Source organism: Entelurus aequoreus, linkage group LG01 (genome assembly GCF_033978785.1).
Source record: "Entelurus aequoreus isolate RoL-2023_Sb linkage group LG01, RoL_Eaeq_v1.1, whole genome shotgun sequence".
NCBI lineage: Eukaryota > Metazoa > Chordata > Actinopteri > Syngnathiformes > Syngnathidae > Entelurus > Entelurus aequoreus.
Window position 1 is genome coordinate 59,626,689 of NC_084731.1, and position 15,000 is coordinate 59,641,688.

The following is a 15,000-nucleotide window of genomic DNA, read 5'->3' on the forward strand; positions in this document are numbered from 1 at the left end:
GGCGACCTCGGCGGGGGACTTGGCCCGGCAGTATTTCTTCACCTGCAACACAATGCGCCGGTTTAAGTCTGTCCAGAGAAACGCATTCCCTGCGCCCGCCCATATCCAGCACAAAGTTTTTAGGACCGCGTTCCAGCACCCTAAATGGGCCATCGTAAGGCGGTTGGAGGGGCGAACGGTGGGCGTCGTGACGTACGAAGACAAAACGGGCAGATTTAAGCTCCGATGGCACAAACGACTTAGGGAAACAGTGGTGAATCGGGCCGGGAGCCAAGGACCCCCTCGACAAAAAGGGAAACGGTCGCGGGGTACAACCCTCAGGTAAAAATTCCCCCGGAACGCGGAGTGGCTGACCGAACACCAATTCAGCGGGGGCCGCTGCAAGATCCTCTTTAGGGGCTGAGCGCAACCCGAGCATAACCCAAGGTAAACGGTCAATCCAATTGCTATCAACGAGCTCCGCACGCAAAGCCGCCTTAAGCGACCGGTGAAAACGTTCACATAAGCCGTTAGCTTGGGGATGGTAGGCTGTAGTACGGTGCACCTGCACACCCAAGGACTGGGCCAACGCTGACCAAAGCTCTGACACAAACTGGGATCCCCTGTCCGAGGTGATATCAGACGGCGTGCCAAAACGCGCAACCCAGGCTGACAGAAACGCGCGAGCAACGTCTACCGAGGCAGTGGAGGAAAGAGGAACCGCTTCCGGCCATCTGGTGGTACGATCTACCATCGTTAGCAAATGTGTATAACCCTGCGACGGAGGGAGGGGGCCAACTAAGTCTACATGCACGTGGTCAAACCGCCTGACCGGAATCGGAAATGGTTCGAGGGCCGCCTTTGTGTGCCGGTGGACCTTGGCGCGCTGACATGCCACGCATGCAGTTGCCCACTGCCTAACATCCTTCCTAAGGCCAGGCCAAACAAACTTGGCACCAACCAACTTGACGGAAGCCCGAACGCCAGGGTGCGACAGGGAGTGTATTGCGTCAAAAACCTGGCGGCGCCAGTCTACCGGAACAACCGGCCGAGGGCGGCCAGTGGAAACATCGCAGAGGAGGGCGGGACCGCCATCCTGAACTACCACCTCCTTGAACGCAAGGGGCTGCCATACATTCGCCACCCGCTGCTCAACTACAGCGCCCACGGCGACATCAGACGCGTCCGTTGTCAAAGCCACGGGCGCTGCGGAAACAGGGTGGGCGAGGAGAGCAGCCTCTGCGAGCGCGGATTTAGCCCTATGAAAAGCTTGGACTCGCTGAGGAGACCATTCGAGGGAATCGCTTGCCTTTTTGTTCCGTAGGGCACCATAAAGAGGCTGCAGGAGGTGGGCAGCGCGAGGAAGGAACCGATTATAAAAATTAATCATGCCCAAAAATCACTGTAGAGCTTTGACAGTGGAGGGACGAGGAAAATCTGCCAACACTTGCACTTTTGAAGGCAAAGGGATCGCACCCAGCGACGAAATACGGTGACCTAAAAAATCAATCTCTGACAGCCCAAACTGACATTTAGAAGGATTGACGATCAGGCCGTGCTCGTCAAGACGTGTGAAAACCTGTGTTAGGTGTGACTGGTGCTCCTCGGCTGAAGGACTCGCCACCAAAATGTCGTCCAGATAAACAAACACAAAATTGAGGCCGCGCAAAACTGAGTCCATTAATCTCTGAAAGGTTTGTGCTGCCCCCTTCAGGCCAAAAGGCATACGCAGGAACTCAAAAAGCCCAAACGGGGTTATTACTGCGGTCTTGGGCACGTCCTCGGCGCGCACCGGCACCTGGTGATAACCACGAACTAAGTCTACCTTCGAGAAAATGGCGGCGCAAGCCAGGCGCGCCGAAAAGTCCTGGATGTGCGGAATAGGGTAGCGGTCGTGCGTTGTGATGTTGTTAAGGCGGCGAAAATCCCCACAAGGCCGCCAGGAACCGTCTGACTTGGGCACCATGTGCAAGGGCGAGGCCCACGGGCTATTAGAACGCCTAACGATGCCTAAACGCTCCATAGTAGCAAACTCCTCTTTAGCAATGGTTGATTTAGCTGCGTCAAGACGGCGCGCGCGCGCAAAAACTGGCGGGCCCATCGTGGGAATGAAATGTTCGACACCGTGTTTAGTGTCCGCGGTGGAAAAAGCGGGAGTGATTAATGACGGAAAATCCGCCAGCAAACGTTGAAAAACGTCACCAGATACCAAATAATTAGCGTGTGTTAACGGTCCAAATCCCCCCGCCTTACATGTGAAAGTTGAAAAAGACACAGCATCAATCAATCGGCGGTTAGCAACATCAACAAGCAGTCCATTAGCACACAGAAAATCCGCGCCAATAATGGGAACCGTGATGGCGGCGATGATAAAGTCCCACTGGAATTTGCGTCCATGAAAGCACACGGTCACCAACCTGGAGCCGAAAGTGTCGATCGACGAGCCGTTGGCGGCATTCAGCAGCGGCCCGCAGCCACCTGTCGCCCTGTCCGCGTCCGTGGCCGGTAACAGGCTGACTTGCGAACCAGAGTCCACCAGGAAACGTCTCCTTGACGACGAGTCAGCGATGAAGAGCAGCTCACTTGCTTCGCCGGCGCCCACAGCTGCTACTGAACGCTGGCGTTGGAGTTTCCCGGGGCCGTGAAGGAGCATGGAGGGACACACCGTCGAGCTTTGGCGCCAAAACGTTGATGGAAGAAGCACTGGCTCGCTTCGCGCCTTTTCCGGGTAGCGACTCCCGCCACCACTGCTGGGTCCGCGTTCTCCATCGTCTGCAGGGGGGGCGCTTCTACGCTCTGCACGGCAAACCGTCTGGAAGCCAGAAGCACCCGGTCAGCTTCTTCAGCCAAGCCCCGGTAGTCGCCGGAGGCCAGAGAAGCGGAGTTAGCCAACACCGCAAGGGCCGCAGGTGGTAGCTGCCGCAAGAAAAGATGCGGGAAAATGAACCCCCCCTCCTCGGAGCCCAGCAGCGACAGCATACTGTCCATCAGATCCAAGGCGGTGGTATCGCCCAAACCGGGCAGGGAAAGAAGTCTATCTGCCCTTCTCAGCGTCAGTTAGAGTAAATCTCCGAAGCAGAAGATTCTTGAGTGCAGCGTACTTGCCGCAGCGTTCGCAACAGCTGCATGGCGCGGCGAGTGGTCGCCTGGTCGAGGGCTGTTACGACCAAGTAATACCGGGAGTCGTCGCCGGCGATTCCTCGCAGGTGGAAAAGTGCCTCGATGTGCTGGAACCATGATGCCGGGTCGCTCTGCCAGAACTCCGGAAGCTTTGTCCCCGCGGGGGTTGCAGGTTGCTGGAGTTGGGGCGACATGGCTGATGAAGACACCGCTTCCTCTTCTGCGTGAAACATTGTCGGGGTCACCAATGTGGCAAATGCAAGAAACACAGCGTTGTTTCTTTGAGGTCTTTATTGTAAGACTGCCAACATAAGAATGCACAAACAAACACAATATGCACTTTTATAGTGTGCCCAAGAAGGTACATAAAACCACACCCATTCTGCTGAGTGTGAGCATGGTCCTAGTGCCCGCCACAATCTGCAATTATTGCCAGGCTTCGCTCTCATGTAATGGGGGAAGTACAACAAGCATGATGAAACATGTTCAGGCCGTACATAACCTGAAGGTTAGAGAAAGGTGTCGTGTAGAAGCAGCGACATAGATGACGAAGCAAACCCCTCTTCCTCTGCTTCAACCTGCAGTCCCAGTGATAGTGCCGGTGAGTAACTAACGTTAACTGTTGCCTGTTAATTTCCATATCTGCTCACTTGTAGCCTTTAGGCTAAAATAAGGTTACCTCTAATGTCAACCAGGACTGCAGTAATGTTAGCTAGACTAACGTTACCTAAGCATAGTCAGTGGCTAACAGTAACGTTAACGTTAGCCTTTTTGTATGTCTGATAATGTTAACGGTATCTTGGAGCCTACACCACTCCAGAGTTTGCAGGTCTGTCTAATAAACTAGTGCTTGCAATATGTGAATTAAGATAATGTTAACGTTATCCTATTTCAGATGATGACATTCATGACAGCCAGAGTGACCAGGGCATTCACACCACAAAGTCGCCCCCAGGTCCGGACGAGGATGACAAGACCAGCAATGTACAACAATTCCTTTATTTCTCTGTTGTATCATATCTCGTTATTACTTCCGTCTGTCATCAGATTCAATTGTTTTGTCATCTTATTTTGTAAATATATTAAACCCACTTCAAATGAGGTTGCAACACTACATTGTAGCATAGTGGTACGCAGGCTCCATGTCGTGGTGCACTGAATAATTGTTTAATTAAATGTTCAAACACAAGGTTACTGTTCAAAATGTGTGTAATGTTACAGAGGCCAAAACTATTATATACTTGTTAAATAATGAGTACTTGGGCCTACTATGCTACTGTATTTTGATGTTGGTATTTATGGTGGTACTTGATGAATACTTAGGTCTACTACACTACTGTATTTTAATGTTGTCATTATGGTGGTACTTGATGAATACTTAGGTCTAGTACACTACTGTACTTTAATGTTGTCATTATGGTGGTACTTGATAAATACTTAGGTCTACTACACTACTGTATTTTGATGTTGGTCATTATGGTGGTACTTGATGAATACTTAAGTCTACTACACTACTGTATTTTGATGTTGGTCATTATGGTGGTACTTGATGAATACTTAGGTCTACTACACTATAGTACTTTATTGTTGTCATTATGGTGGTACTTGATGAATATTTAGTTCTACTACACTATAGTACTTTATTGTTGTCATTATGGTGGTACTTGATGAATACTTAGGTCTACTACACTATTGTACTTTAATGTTGGTCATTATGGGGGTACCTGATGAATACTTAGGTGTACTACAGTATCAATCAATGTTTATTTATATAGCCCTAAATCACAAGTGTCTCAAAGGGCTGTACAAGCCACAACGACATCCTCGGTACAGAGACCACATACGTACTATTTTTTTATGTTTTCATTATGGTGGTACTTGATAAATACTTAGGTCTACTACCCTACTGTACTTTAACATTGTCATTATGGTGGTACTTGATGAATACTTAGGTCTACTACACTACTGTATTTTGATGTTGGTCATTATGGTGGTACTTGATGAATACTTAGGTCTACTACACTACTGTACTTTAATGTTGTCATTATGGTGGTACTTGATGAATACTTAGGTCTACTACAGTACTGTATTTTAATGTTGTCATTATGGTGGTACTTGATTAATACTTAGGTCTAGTACACTACTGTATTTTGATGTTGGTCATTATGGTGGTACTTGATGAATACTTAGGTGTACTACAGTACTATTTTTTTATGTTTTCATTATGGTGGTACTTGATAAATACTTAGGTCTACTACCCTACTGTACTTTAACATTGTCATTATGGTGGTACTCGATGAATACTTAGGACTACTAAGCTACTGTACTTTAATGTTGTCATTATGGTGGTACTTGATGAATACTTAGGTGTACTACGCTACTGTACTTTAATGTTGGTCATTATGGTGGTACTTGATTAATACTTAGGTCTTACTTATACTTATTTAAAAAAACAACATGCGACATTCCAGCTTTGACTTACGGGCTGAAAAGAAAATTTCCGTGTGTCAAATAATTTCTGAGAATTGTTTGTGTTATTTTAGTGGGACACTAATCCTCATTTGTGATGTTCTAAAGCAGGGATGTCAAACTGGTTTTCATCGAGGGCCACATGGCAGTTATGGCTGCCATCAAAAGGGCCGCTTGTAACAGTGAATAATGTAGGAATTTGCCTCTGGATTTCATTATTATATATATATATATATATATATATATATATATATATATATATATATATATATATATATATATATATATATATATATATATGTATATATATATATATATATATATATATATATATATATATATATATATATATATATATATATATATATATATATATATATATATTTTATTTTTATTTTATTTATTTTTTTTCCCCACACCCGTAATATATATATATATATATATATATATATATATATATATATATATATATATATATATATATATATTAGGGGTGTGGGGAAAAAAAAAAAAAAATGTATACATATATATATATAAATATATATATATATATAAATATATATATATATAAATATATATATATATATATATATATATATATATATATATATATATATATATATATATATATATATATATATATATATATATTAGGGGTGTGGGAAAAAATCGATTCAAATTCGAATCGCGATTCTCACGTTGTGCGATTCAGAATCGATTCTCATTTTTAAAAAATCTTGTTTTTTTATTTATTCATTTATTTGATTTATTTTATTTTTTTTTAATTAATCAATCCAACAAAACAATACACAGCAATACCATAACAATGCAATCCAATTTCAAAACCAAACCCGACCCAGCAACACTCAGAACTGCAATAAACAGAGCAATTGAGAGGAGACACAAACACGACACAGAACAAACCAAAAGTAGTGAAACAAAAATGGATATTATCAACAACAGTCTCAATATTAGTTACTATTTCAACATAGCAGTGATTAAAAATCCCTCATTGACATTATCATTAGACATTTATAAAAAAATTTTAAAAAAGAACGATAGTGTCACAGTGGCTTACACTTGCATCGCATCTCATAAGCTTGACAACACACTGTGTCCAATATTTTCACAAAGATAAAATAAGTCCTATTTTTGGTTCATTTAATAGTTAAAACAAATGTACATTATTGCAATCAGTTGATAAAACATTGTCCTTTACAATTATAAAAGCTTTTTACAAAAACCTACTACTCTGCTTGCATGTCAGCAGACTGGGGTAGATCCTGCTGAAATCCTATGTATTGAATGAATAGAGAATCCTTTTGAATCGGGAACAAATAGTTTTTGAATCAAAAATTGTGTTGAATTGAAAATAAAATCGATTTTTAATCGAATTGTGACCCCAAGAATCGATATTGAATCGAATCGTGGGACACCCAAAGATTCACAGCCCTAATATATATATATATATATAAATATATATATATATATATATATATATATATATATATATATATATATATATACATATATATATATATATATATATATATATATATATATATATATATATATATATATATATATATATATATATATATATATATATATATATTTTTTTTTTTAAGTAGACTGTCGATTTTACAGTAAAATCTTTACATTTACAAAATTTTACTGTAAAATATAGTGTTTTTATACATTTTTTACAACATTTTAGGAGCCAGATGAAGTGGTTCGAGCATCTGGATGCCACCTGAACGCCTCCCTAGGGAGGTGTTTAGGGCACTTCTTACCGGTAGGAGGCCACGGGGAAGACCCAGGACACGTTGGGAAGACTATGTCTCCTGGCTGACCTGGGAACGCCTCGGGATCCCCCGGGAAGAGCTGGACGAAGTGGCTGGGGAGATGGAAGTCTGGGCTTCCCTGCTTAGGCTGCTGCCCCCGCGACACAACCTCGGATAAGCGGAAGAAGATGGATGGATGGATGGATGGATAATGTACTGCAATATATACTATTAACGTTTAAAATGTATGCAATTTCAAGCCGTGCATATATATTTTGTCTGTCAAAATTTTAAAAATCCATAACATTTAGTGAGAAAATGTGAAGTACTTTATTGACACATATAATTTCCAGCTGTTTGCGGGCCAGATAAAATGAGTACAATATGCAACAAATCATGAAAGTTATGTACTTTTTTTTAATGCCTTGATCTTGATTATTTAGGTCAAGATGGCTGTAAAACTCACTTTCTGCACTTTTAGCTCTCTGACATTGTTGTTCACTTTTTGAGAACAAAGTTTTGATTTGCTTCCATTACACAGTGCCAGTGTACCTAATGAGGTGTCCGGTATAATAACAGCAAATGTTTACTGACCTGCTGAAACTCATATAAATCCTTCTTCTTCTTCTTCTTCTTCTTCTTCTTCTTCTTCTTCTTCTGGGTTTTCAGCCTCTAAAGAGACACCTTCGTCTCACAAAGATCCTCTACTGACTGCAACAAAAGGGACTACAAAAAGTTATGCAAAGTCTGCATGTGAGTGGACTCATCTGCACTGACAGATGGAAAATATAAGGAAGTGACTGGTGAAAATAGGGAAGTGAAGAGTGTTTTATTTTAAGTGAACCTCATCCTTTCCACGAAGTATCTTTGTTCCCTGCAGACAACTCTTTAAATGTCTCGTTTTTCTCCTAAAAGTTCACTTTTTACACATTTATGTTACAACCCTATTCCAAAATGGAATACCTTCCTTTTTGTCCTCAAAATTCTACACACAAATACTCCACAATAGTAATGTGAAAACGTTTTAAAGATTTTTGCAGGTTTATAGAAAATAAAAAACTAAGAAATTAGGTCTACTACACTAATGTACTTTAATGTTGGTCATACAGCGGTACTAGATGAATACTTAGGTCTACTACACTACTGTACTTTAATGTTGTCATTATGGTGGTATTTGATGAATACTTAGGTCTACTACACTACTGTACTTTAATGTTGTCATTATGGTGGTACTTGATGAATACTTTGGTCTACTACACTACAGTATTTTAATGTTGTCATTACGGTGGTACTTGATGAATACTTAGGTCTACTATACTACTGTACTTTAAATGTTGTCATTATGGTGGTACTTGATGAATACTTAGGACTACTAAGCTATTGTACTTTAATGTTGTCATTATGGTGGTACTTGATGAATACTTAGGACTACTAAGCTACTGTACTTTAATGTTGTCATTATGGTGGTACTAGGAGAGCCAATGTTTTCTGAGGTGCTACTTGGTAAAAAAAAAAAAAAAAGTTTAGTTTGAGAACCATTGTCCTATCATATTAATCACATCTTAATTTTTTGAATTAAATGAACGCGTCAACCTTTTGTGGTTTCCTACTTTCCCCGTTAATATGTTCTGTAGTCGTATCAAGGCATGGAGAAGAAGCAAGGTAAGAGTTGCTGGCGTGAGATGTCGTGTCATTTGTCATTTGAGATGAGAGAAAAAATTAGGAAGTCATGTTGAGTGTTCTGCTTTTCTTTCTTCTCCATGAAATGTTTCCCCCTCAGCGTCATTATGTGGGCTCTGTACCGCGGATGTCGTTGTGGCTTGTGCAGCCCTTTGAGACACTTGTGATTTAGGGCTATATAAATAAACATTGATTGATTGATTGACTTGCTCTGAAAGACTCTTTACTCCGTACTTGACTTCAGTGCTGGAGGGCAACATGCGGACGGGAACTTTCTGACGATGAACCGAGTGTTCTAACGGGAGCGGTTTGTCCTCAAGATGTGTCATGAAAATTCAACTTTTTACTTATCGGAAGTTTTCACTGAAAGACTGATCAAATACGATAATCTAAGTATGAAGTACCAAAATATTATTGGTTTTATTATTTTTAAATACAGTGGAATCTGTTACAGTGCAACTTGGCTTTGCAAGGTCTGGACCCCAGGAGGCAGATAAGGCGGGCGAAGTGCAGACAAACAGTCCTTTCAGGTGTCGGAGCACACAGGAAGCGGGCAGTTGGTAGGTCGGTCAGTTGGTTGGTGCGTGCGTGCGGCCGGGCAGTTGGTCGGTTGGTCAGTCGGTCAGTGCAAGCGTGCGTGCGTGCGTGCGTGCGTGCGTGCGTGCGTGCGGTCGGTCAGTGCATGCGGCCGGGCAGTTGGTCGGTTGGTCAGTCGGTCAGTGCAAGCGTGCGTGCGTGCGTGCGTGCGTGCGTGCGTGCGTGCGTGCGTGCGTGCGTGCGTGCGGTCGGTCAGTGCATGCGGCCGGGCAGTTGGTCGGTTGGTCAGTCGGTCAGTGCAAGCGTGCGTGCGTGCGTGCGTGCGTGCGTGCGTGCGTGCGTGCGTGCGTGCGTGCGTGCGGTCGGTCGGTCGGTCAGTGCATGCGGGCTCTCAGTCAGTCGGTAATTCGGTCAGTCGGTCGGTCAGTCAGTCGGTCGGTCGGTGCGTGCGGCCGGGCAGTTGGTCAGTGCGTACGGCCGGGCAGTTGGTCGGTTAGTACGTGCGGTCAATCAACGCGTGCGACCGGGCAGTTGGTCGGTCAGTGCGTGCAGTCGGTCAGTGCGTGCGTGCGGTCGGTCGGTGCGTGCATGCGGGCGGGTGTGGGTGCGTGCGTGCGGTAGGTCGGTGCGTGCAGGTGGCCGGTCAGTCGGTCAGTGCGTGTGGGTGGGCAATCAGTCGGTCGGTGCATGCGGGCGGGCAGTTGGTCGGTCGGTCAGTTTGTCGGTCCATTGGTTGTTTGATTGATTGATTGATTGATTGATTAAATGATTGATTGATTGATTGTGTGTGAAAGATAAACTCTCCCAAGACTCAAAATATATTGCCTAAACTCCATATTTTTATAAGTGTTAAATTCTGGTGTGGGAGCACACAGGAAGCAAGCAGTTGGCCGGTCGGTCAGTCGGTTGGTGCAAGCGTGCATGTGTGCGGTCGGTCGATCGGTGCATGCGGGCTGTTGGTCAGTCGGTCAGTCGATCGGTGCGTGCGGCCGGGCAGTGGTCGGCTGGTCAATCGGTCAATGCGTGCTGCCGGGCAGTTGGTTGGTTGGTCAGTAGGTCGGTGTGTGCGACTGGGCAATTGGTTGGTCGGTCGGTCGGTGCGTGCAGTCGATCGGTCGGTCAGTACGTGCGGGCGTGCTTGTGGTGCGGGCAGTCGGTCAGTGTGTACGAGTGGGCGGACGGTTGGTCGATCAGTCGGTCGGTACGTGCGGTCGGGCAATTGGTCGGTCGGTGCGTGCGTGCGGTCCGTCAGTCAGTGCGTGCGGGCGTGAAGTTGGTCGGTCGGTCAGTTGGTAGGTCGATTGGTTGTTTGATTGATTGATTGATTGATTGATTGATTGATTGATTGATTGATTGAAAGATAAACTTTCCCAAGACTGGTCTTGGGAGACTTTATTGCCTAAACTCTTCATATTTTTAGAAGTATTAAATTCTCACTTCATCTCTCCATTTATTGACAAATGATCACAAATTTATTCTGAAACACAAACATTGTTTTTGTAAAAGTCGCTCTTGTATCCCAATACAAACTGCTAAGTCAGCAATAATACCAAAGAGTCAGCAATAATAGTCACAGTCACAGTCAGCAATAATACCAAAGATGAGTTCGTTGTAAGCAACAGTTCACGTAGATAATGTCATGTCTGTTGATCATGTTTTTGTTTTGGCCATGTGTTGTTTGTTTTTTGGACTCTTTTTAGTTCCGGGTTGTGCACTTCCTTGTTTGTTACCTTGCCAACTCATTAGTTTTCACCTGTCACGTCACGCACCTGTTTCACGTTTTGAGTCACGCACCTGTTTTCACCAATCATGTCACTGTTATTTAAAGCCTGTCTTTTTCTGTTGGTCTTCCTGGCGACATCACCTTCTCCGCACATTCACACTCCTGCCACTCTGTTCACGCTCATGATCCATGCTGCTCTTTTTCATGCTTTTTCCTCATGCCAAGTAAGTTTTGTTTAATAGTTTTTGTGCCCTTGTGCAAGTCTTTTGTTTTGTATAGCCAAGTTTTCTACCTCCACTGTGAGCGCCTTTTGTTTATTCCTTTTTTATTGTTAAATAAACATGTATTTAAATTCACGCCTCGCACGCGCCAATTTTCCGTTGCCTTCTGGGAGAACCAACCACGCCAGGGACCAAGTCCTGACAGATAAAGCTTCTGGATGGAGACCACTTCCAATGTTTCAGCCACCCAGCCAGCCATCTTGTGGAGTTGCCTACAGCCACAGCAGTTAAAAGAACTGTTTGTGACTCTCTTAAAGTTACACGTTTCAAACCACAAAATCCAACAAAAACAAGTGTTACCAGCAGTGGTTTAACAGAACATATATTTTGAAGTGTATATTGCTCACAATTACTAATCATATTGAATAAAAATTGCTAAATACACCACAGGTGCGTGGGAGAAGTGAAGGGTCTTGTGCCCGGCCTTTCATTGCGTTGAGGACATTGACATATCTACCGAATCAGAAGTATGATTACAGGCCATCTGCTGCTTGGACAGATTCGGAATACGATGGCAGCCGTTCAAGGTACCCAGACGCTGGCCGTCATGATTGGTGGGATGGGCAGGCCTGACTTTTGTGGTTTCTGAACTAAACCCCAAACTAGGTAACATCTTGGAGAAGCTTTATGCTCTGCAAGGTGAAAATATGCTCATGTGAGGACCTGAAACTGACAATTAGAGCAGACAAATCTGTTGGAACACATCTGCTCGCCCTAACCTGAACATCCTGACCTACATTTCAAGGTGGTTATAATAAGAAGGGAAACTAGAAAAGAGCCAGGAATAAGCATTCACACGTTACATCACTATGGAAACACACTCAGGGCAAATGGGAGACTATGGCCGTACATGCAGCTCTGCGCTGTAGGGGGCGCCAAAGCGATGGCAGAATAATTCGGAGAGACTTCAAAGTTGAGGTAGGATTACATTTGGGTGTGTCAATGCTAGCGGTCTGTCCTCCATTAAGATTCATGGGTAGATCTCTCCTTCTGGAAGCTGATTTGGGTTTAAAAATAAACCTGAGCTATTGTGAGGGAGTCTTGGAGGTGGCAGACTACGTTCCCTGACATCTATCCCCTCCAGAAGACATTTTGGCTCCTGCAGCCTCTGAGTTTTACAACCGGCCCCTTGTGATCCAGCTGGACCGCCAGTCGTCCACTTTGCGTACGTAACTCTGTCTTTAAGAAATGTGGACGCCTTAAAGGGGAACCGCACCTTTTTTTGGAATGTTGCCTATCCTTCACAATCATTATGAGGGACAGGAAGACAAGTTTTGAGGTTTTTTTGCATTGTAACATATAATAATCGTGTTGTTCTTGGTGGCTAACAATGCAGCTAATGTTAGCAATCAATTCTACCTCTAAATCACTTTAAAAATGCGTTCAAAAAGCGTCAAAAATACTTCATTTACGTTCTGTAACCTATATAATAACCAAACTGTAGCAACATTGTTATTGTAAGAGTGAACACTGAGGAACTATTTTTCTAGCGTACTAATGCATCGGTTGGTCGGTTGGAGCGTGCGTGCGGTCGGTCGGTCGGCCGGTCGGTCGGTCGGTCGGTCGGTCGGTCGGTTGGTTGGTCCATCGGTGCATGGGGTCGGTTGGTCGGTCAGTGTGTGCAGCTGGTCGGTCAATCGGTCAGTCAGTGCGTGCGGGTGGGCGTGCGGGTGGGCGTGCGGGTGGGCGTGCGTGTGGTCGGTGCATGGGGTCGGTTGGTTGGTCGGTCGGTCAGTACATGCAGCTGGTCGGTCTATCGGTCAGTCAGTGCGTGCGGGTCGGCGTGCGTGCGTGTGGTCGGTCGTTGCATGGGGTTGGTTGGTCGGTCGGTCGGTCGGTCAGTGCGTGCGGGTGGGCGTGCGTGCGTGCCTTTGGGCGGTGAGTGTAGGTGGTTGTGCGTGCGGCTGGTCGGTCGGTCGGTCGGTCGGTCGGTCGTTTAGGCGGTCAATCGGTCAGTGCGTGCGTGCATGCATGCGAAGTATCCACAGCGTTGTCGACACCCACTCTTCCATCACCTTTTGCTACGCACCAAGAAGATTAACTGACAAGGTAAAGTGGATTCACATTTGTATTCCTAATCATTGGCTGTGGAGTTAAGAGTTTTGTTTGTTTTCAACTTTGAGTGCACCACAGGGCTAGTGACAGTGTGTGTGTGTGTTGGCGTGTTTAATACAAATGTTTAATACAAATGTTTAATACAAATGTTTAATACAAATGTTAAATGTAAATGTTGAATACAAATATTGAATACAAATGTTTAATACAAATGTTTAATGCAAACGTTTAATACAAATGTTTAATACAAATGTTTAATACAATTGTTTAATACAAATGTTTAATACAATTGTTTAATGCAAATGTTTAATACAAATGTTTAATGTAAATGTTAAATACAAATGTTTAATGTAAATGTTGAATACAAATGTTTAATACAAATGTTTAATGCAAATGTTTAATACAATTGTACGGAGACATGTATCTCGTGCGCACGAGAAAGTATCTCGTGCGCATGAGAAACTTTCTCGTGGCCACGAGAAAGCATTGGATGCGTGCGCATGGTTTGAGGTGTGTGTTAAAATGGCAGTTTAGGAGTTAATTTGGCTGTATTTCCAACTAGGACTTACCCCCATGTGTTTTGTGGCAAAATGTGAATGCCTGATTACTAGGTGTGAGACAAACACTTTATCTTCCTGGTTATTGTAACGCTACGTGGGGGGGGCGTGGCTTGCGGACCTGCTGCGAAGCGGAGTGTGCCAGTTAGTCCGATGTTGATGTGATAAAACTTCTTTCTTGTTTGGAAGATACACACACAATTGTAACTGTTATTTCTTCCTGCACATAATAAATATGTACAATGTGTTTGGATGTATTAATTTATGTAAAATTGTCATTAAATATAATATTGCCTGACAAAAAGTGATTCGACGTAATATTTTGATATATACACATCCCATATTTACACACACGCATCTGACTAGAATACCCTTATGTGCATTACATATATCAACATCAAGTACCTACTGTACTGTTTACTTGTTGAAATACCCTTTTTAGAGAAAATATCTACCCAAATGGCCACTTTGTTGCTGCCAAAATTGTATTTCTAGTACCGGTAATATTTTGCCACATCTTATCTCTGCATATCCTAATAGAATACTCTTATTAGCATTACATATACTGTATATAAATCAAGTACCCACTGTTAGGGATGATACTCGAAACCGGTTTTCCCGGTTGTTTGATAAGAAAAGAACCGAGTCCTCGGACTCGAATCCCTTTTTGAGAACCGGTACCTGTTATCGAGACCACTATAGTAAAGGAAAAGAGTTGATTATTTATTCGAATCCCGTCCCGACCAGAAATGCTCCGTGGGACATCACAAGAATTGACGTCATGTAGCTCAGTCATTAGGCGCAGATAGCGAAAG

General features: G+C 43.7%; 3 protein-coding genes and 1 long non-coding RNA gene across 4 annotated transcripts in view; 2 read left to right on the forward strand and 2 right to left on the reverse strand.

Moving 5' to 3' along the window:
• Positions 1-4,183, forward strand: part of LOC133634049 (uncharacterized) — a 5,799-nt gene extending 1,616 nt beyond the window's left edge. The window contains exon 3 of the long non-coding RNA XR_009821872.1: positions 3,995-4,183. This is a non-coding gene — a long non-coding RNA (uncharacterized LOC133634049). The remainder of the gene's footprint in view (positions 1-3,994) is intronic.
• The window catches only part of zgc:113184 (uncharacterized protein LOC553745 homolog), a 10,730-nt gene extending 2,621 nt beyond the window's left edge, over positions 1-8,109 (reverse strand). Inside the window, exons 1-2 of the mRNA XM_062026910.1 lie at positions 7,947-8,109; positions 7,362-7,521 (exon numbers count right to left, since the gene is read on the reverse strand). The gene's annotated coding sequence lies outside the window, so the exon portion shown is untranslated. The remainder of the gene's footprint in view (positions 1-7,361; positions 7,522-7,946) is intronic.
• The window catches only part of LOC133655258 (EEF1A lysine methyltransferase 3-like), a 477,733-nt gene that overhangs the window by 291,224 nt on the left and 171,509 nt on the right, over positions 1-15,000 (forward strand). The window lies entirely within an intron of this gene.
• Positions 1-15,000, reverse strand: part of dnajc14 (DnaJ (Hsp40) homolog, subfamily C, member 14) — a 262,644-nt gene that overhangs the window by 116,471 nt on the left and 131,173 nt on the right. The gene's annotated exons all lie outside the window — the stretch shown is intronic.